This window comes from Triturus cristatus, chromosome 4_1, assembly GCF_964204655.1.
Source record: "Triturus cristatus chromosome 4_1, aTriCri1.1, whole genome shotgun sequence".
NCBI classification, from domain to species: domain Eukaryota; kingdom Metazoa; phylum Chordata; class Amphibia; order Caudata; family Salamandridae; genus Triturus; species Triturus cristatus.
In genome coordinates, this window is record NC_140585.1 from 873,732,700 (window position 1) to 873,738,699 (window position 6,000).

General features: G+C 53.2%; 1 protein-coding gene across 1 annotated transcript in view; it reads right to left on the minus strand.

Annotated features, from left to right (window-relative positions):
* PLXNA4 (plexin A4) overlaps window positions 1–3,032 on the minus strand; it is a 1,024,340-nt gene extending 1,021,308 nt beyond the window's left edge. Inside the window, exon 1 of the mRNA XM_085653587.1 lies at window positions 2,066–3,032. The gene's annotated coding sequence lies outside the window, so the exon portion shown is untranslated. The remainder of the gene's footprint in view (window positions 1–2,065) is intronic.
* Between the last annotated feature and the right edge of the window lie 2,968 nt (window positions 3,033–6,000).

Below are 6,000 nucleotides of genomic sequence, written 5' to 3' on the forward strand. Positions count from 1 at the left end.
AGCCACATGCGCTGAAAGCACTGATGCCCACTCTATGCCAAGTGCTCTACCAGAGAGGCAGGTGTGCACGCCCCATGCAGCCCGTTCCACCAGGGAGCAATGCCGCAGGCTGGGAGTGGCGGGGGGGGAGGGGTGCTAGGGGGGCTCAGGGCTTACTTAGGGTCAAGGTTTTAGGCGCCTCAAGAGACCCAGGCACACGCAGCGACGATGGCCCTGCACGGCCACCGTTTTATCAGAGTGTGCGCCCTGCACGACCATCTTCAGCCTCTTTCGCTGGTGAGCATCCTGGTGAGCCATGCGTAGAGCCAAGTAGGCGGTAGCCTAAGGCGCCAAGTAAGTAAGCGGGACTTCAAAGTCAAGGGAAAAAATCAAATTAAAAAAAGCGTAACTGCGATTGCCCGGTTCGCGCGTGCGCAGTGTCTAGCAGCGGGACCACTGCTTCCGAGTAGGGGGTGGACCCCCTCTGGTTAGAACTGCTTCCGTAACCTGTCGGTGACGTTCATTGCTGGTCCCCGCTGTACTACCTGAGATTCCCATCATGCCCCTGTTCTACCTGGACATAGAGAGGAGTCCTGTCTATAGAATCACCGCCGGGCCTGAGAGGATGAGTGCAGGAGGTGCACACTGAGGCCAAAGGTATCCATCACTGGCAGGGCACATGGGTGCGTTGCGGGGCCCTGCCTTCCTATAGTCGCACCAGCCTGGCAGCCACGCACGGGCGCAGCCTCTCTACCTGGGAATGGTGCGCGTGCTACAGCAGCTGCCGGGTACACGCGGGGGCAGGGCGTGGGTGCATGGCACACCAAGGCTCGAAACAGACAGAGCACACGCAGGATAGAACCAGGGGCATGTATCAGTGCCCACTGCTTTATCACAGCATGGCACTTTTCTGCACATCTGGTGATCTAAAGTGTGAGGTTCTTGCCTATCACAATGCATGGTTTCTGCTTTCTCACAGTGTGTGGTTCATGTTCTATCACAGTGTCTAGTTGCTGCTGTATAATACTGTGCGGTTCCTGCTGTATCCCACTGCGGTTCCTGCTGTATCACACTGTGCGGTTCCTGCTGTATCACACTGTGCGGTTCCTGCTGTATAACACTGTGCGGTTCCTGGTGTATCACACTGTGCGGTTCTTGCTGTATCATAGTGTGCGGTTCCTGCTGTTTCACAGTGTGTAGTTCCTGCTCTATCATCGTGCCTGGTTCCTGCTATATCACAATGCATGGTTCCTGCTCTATCTCAGTGGTATTCCTGCAGTTTCACAGTATGTGGTTCCTGCTGTTTCACAGTGTGTGGTTCCTGCTGTTTCACAGTGTGTGATCCCTGCTGTTTCACAGTGTGCGGTTTCTGTTTTAGCACCTGTGGTTCCTGCTGTATCACAGTGTGCGGTTCCTGCTGTTTCACAGTGTGTGGTCTCTGCTGTTTCACAGTGTACGGTTTCTGCTTTAGCACCTGTGGTTCCTGCTGTATCACAGTGTGCAGTTCCTGCTGTATCACAGTGTGCGGTTCCTGCTGTTTCACGGTGTGTGGTTCCTGCTGTTTCACACTGTGTGGTTGCTGCGCACCGACTCACCTTTAGGCAGATACGCCCTGTGCCATGCATGCAGCACGTGTGCAGTGCGCGCGGGGCAGTCCACACTGTGGTGAGAGGGGGTTGATTTTTCAGTTTCTCCCTCTCACCTGTGAGCAGATAGACCCCGATCCGAGGGGGTAGCGGTGTGGGGGGTTTCATACTATGGTGGACAAGGGTGATCTTTCTGCATCTCCCCTTTACCTGTGCTCAAATACTCCTGTGCTTTACATGTCCCACGTGTAGGTGCTGGGGGGGGGGGGGGGTTGCGTGCGGGGTAGGGGGGTCACTATGATGGAGATATATAGATATTTGTGCACGCTTCCCCAGTTACATGGTAATCATTCCCCCTATCCTGTACTATATATGTGGCACATGCGTAGGGGGGGGGGGGGGTGCATGGACAGACACATAAGGAGCACATTTATGTGCATTCACAGCATGCGCCCCCTCCCACTGCAGAGCATCTGCCCCCGCCCCCGGTGCCCCCTTACCTGCCAGTGGCTCGCTTCCCCTTCTCTCCTCACCGCAGCCGCATTGGCACTGCGGATGGTTAAATCCCTTCCACTGATATTCCAAAAAACAAGCGAAAAATCACATATAATCCACCGTTCACAGCAGCACTCCAGTGCGAAGGAAGCGAGGAAGACGAGGAGGGCTCCGGGGGGGCTCCTCCATGGACCGGCGGGAACCCAGCGCGAGGGGGTGAGCGGGCGGGTGGGGAGCTGGCGCCGGGGGGACCCGCAGATGCTGTCCTTGGGCGCGAGGAGGAGGGTGCGAGGATGAGGAGGGAGCGCGGAGAGGGCAGAGCATCCTCCGGCTTAGCAGCAGCGCATCCGCGGCATCTCCCGACCCGGTGACTCCCCCTGCGGCATCCGCGGGCTGGGCGGGGGGTCGCCTCCTACACAGGAGCGTGCTTCAATCTCGGCAGGGGTTCTCGACTCGCACCCGAGCCTCGTCTGGGGGCGGGGACACCGAACCCGCCAGATGCGGCGGAGCTGCTGGAACTCCCAAGTGCTGCAGGGACGCTGGCGCCAGCACCCTCCTGTAAAGTTCCCGGGAATAGCGCTGCGTCCAGGTCCCCTGTGGTGTCAGCGGACGGTGCTCTCTGTGGTGCCAGGAGGGCTGTGCGTGTGCAGCGGCACTGCGGAGTGTGTGTGTGTGACCGTGTCTCTCCTGCCAGCCTCACACTGCTGCCAGCGCGCCTGGGTGTGCGCGTGTGTGTGGGTGCTTGTGTCACTGCTGCCAGCCCCACGCCGTGTGCTGTGGACGTCTCTGCTGCCAGCCCGCCTCTGTGTGTGGAAGTCTCTGCTGACAGGACTGGCTGTGCGCGAGCGTGGCGGTGCCGCTGCCTGCCTGTGTATGTGTGCGTCTGCTGCCAGCCTCACACTGGGCTCGTGTGTGTGTGTGCGACTGGTGGTCTGCTGTCAGCACCACTGTGCGTGTGTATGTGGCCGCGCTGCGTTGCATTGAAGCCCCGCCAGAGCTCGCGGCCCCAGCTGCCTCGCTGCTCCCGCTAAGCCCTCCCCCTGACCCCCCTCTCACCAGTGACATGCAGCATCTCAGAGCTGATTGGGCTAATTGTGAGGTTTCCCTGCCAGGCCATGAGACAAAATTCCTCATCAATGAGGCACATATGCTTCTTATTTGCACCGCCTTCTCACCGGCCCCGGGGCTGCAGCAGCACAAGGTGCAGCTGCAGGTGCGCCGACAGGCACAGGAGATGTGCACGGGGGCTGAAAACAAGGGGCGTGGTGTTAACACGGAAAGGCCCGAGTGGGACACAGAATGGAAGCTGAGCTTAAATTAGTGAAACTTCACCTGAGCAAGTGGTGACCAGACCATAGTACAAACAGAAAACCGGGCCATTTTCCAGTCTTGCCAGTTCACCGGGGCCTATACATTCTGCGCATACCGGAAGCGGTTGATTTAAATGTAATCGTCTCTTCTTGGAAAATGACGAGCACGCAATGCCCTCAAGGGGGTTTTGTGAATAATAGTGAGTTGTATTATTCAAAGCACTCAGGAAAGTTGTTTTGATGTCTTTTGAAGCTGGTAGTTGTGGAACTGGTTTCCAGCGCTACCTGGCTTCATCTCTGTGCTTCGTGTACCTGGTTACTTCGGTTCAGAGCAGAAACGAATTGGTGCCCCACATTTCTTGACATGCCCATCCTGCCAACGAGTTCTAGCAGATACAGGATTCACCAGGACAACACAGAATCTAGGGGGTGTGACCAATAGAGTCCATCTACACACAAAACATTTCTTCATGCTACCGTGTCCTTCTGGAGAGATAGCCCTCTTTAGGTAAGTTCGTAAACTTTCTCTCCACAAAATTCACAGTTGAGGCTAAACGTTGGACTGGGAAAAAATTGAGTCTCTTTTGATTTGAAAGAAGGTTATTTCAAGGGACTCCATCCTTCTACATAGGGGAATTCCTCTCCAGGGAGACCCACAGACGGGATGCTTATACAGGAGGGCAGAGAAGCACTCGGAATGTCTTCCAGAAGAACCTCCATAGACCGGCAGCGGCAGCTAGCTTCCTCCATTCAAACTCCTGAAGCTGCAGAGGCTGGCGTTGTGTGAAAATGAAGACACGGTCTTGAATAAACCCATTTCGTCTAAAAATAAAATATCAAAAGGTGAAACTGAATAACTCTTAATTTTAGTAATGATTGTATGTTCGCAAATCGAGTTTTTAATAACATGCTACCGTAATATCATAGCAAAAGTAGCAACAGGCAAAATACTGCGATGATAAGTAACTATAGATTTACTTATCTTAATTCCACATATATATATATTTGAGAATGCATACATTGTCTAGCTACAGATAAGTGACGTTATGTATAGTACACCTATTCATTCCAATATACACTTACCTTGTCACGCCCTCTACATCAGAATCCCAGCCCATGTCCTATGCTAACTCCAAATCACCCAGAACTCCGCCGCCAGACTCATCCTGAACATCTTGCAAAATGACCACACCTCCACTATCTCCACTGGCTTCCAGTCCAGGAAAGATGTAAATTCAAGTTGCTCACCCACGCCTTCAAAGCTCTCCACAACAACGGTTCAGCTTACCTCAACCAACGCCTCAACTTTTACCATCCAACGAGACACCTTCGATCTGCGTCCCAGGCAAGAGCATGCCTCCCTCGCATCAAGAAGACCAGAAGTGGAGGATGCTCGTTCTCATACCTCACCGCCAAGACCTGGAACAACCTCCCAAAACGCCTCAGAACCTCCCCCTCCCTCATGGACTTCTGAAGGAACCTCAAGACATGGCTCTTTCAGACAAAACAGGGACGATCTCCTCCTCTCCCCTCAGGCCTGCCCTACTCAGCATCTGGATACCCTCACGGGTGATTAGCCTTGCTCTGCAGATTTACATAACATAACAAATGTATGGGGGTACTGCCTGGCTAGACTTTGATCATGACTTCAGGTGTACATGGGTTGAGAATCCTGCCATGGTGTGGGATCAGACCAAGTTAATATTTGGCTGGAAAGCATGAATAATAAAACTTCACGGAAGCAACCATTTCATCATCAACAGGCCTCAGGTGACAAAAATTGATAATTCTGGGCTCTCAGTAGGAAGTCGTGCACTCACCCAGCTGGGTTGCGTAAGTTCAATCATGTTTATACCACTAAGCCTTCAAACTAACCACCCCTTAGCCACGTCAGTCGGGATTGGCAGGTTGCTTCCCTGGCTTGATTTGTACCCCAACAGAACGACAGCGCAGATGCTGAACTTTGGTTTTTTCCACTGGCTTCAGGATCCCTGCACAGGGTGTAACCCCCATCCCTCTCTGTAGAAATTTAGTCTCAGTCTGCATGCTCCAAGCAGTAGTAACAAAAAAGCAAGCGAAGGAGGTGTGCATTAGGCAGACTCGCTGGCCCATTTGTGGCACCCCCTTTGGAGGGTTTTGTTTTCTCCCCACTGGGCATAGTGCCTGAAAAAGAACCTGTGCAGTTCAGGTTGAGTCATAAGCTTTCCGTTCAGAGGGGTCCTCAGTTAATGGTGTCATCGACCCCGAGTGCTGCCCAGTTAAGTATTCCTCGGTGGACCTGACATTGGCCAAGCTTCGGAAGCTAGGCCCTGGAACAATGTTGACCAAAACTGATATTGAATCTGCCTTTAAACTCCTCCCAGTACCCAAAGATGATTATCACCTGTTGGGAGTCCGATTTGAGGACCACTACTATTATGACGAATGCATGCCAATGGGCTGGGTGGTTTCTTGCATCTATTTCAAACAATTCAGTTTGCTATTGTAATGAATATTCACAAAGAAAACTGGCCACCAGGATGTCATTTACTATTTAGATGACTTCCTGGTCATTGGCCTGTGCAGTTCGAAGGTATGCGATTGGGCTTTGGAGGCTACAATATCATTATTCAGGGACTTGGGGATTCCCT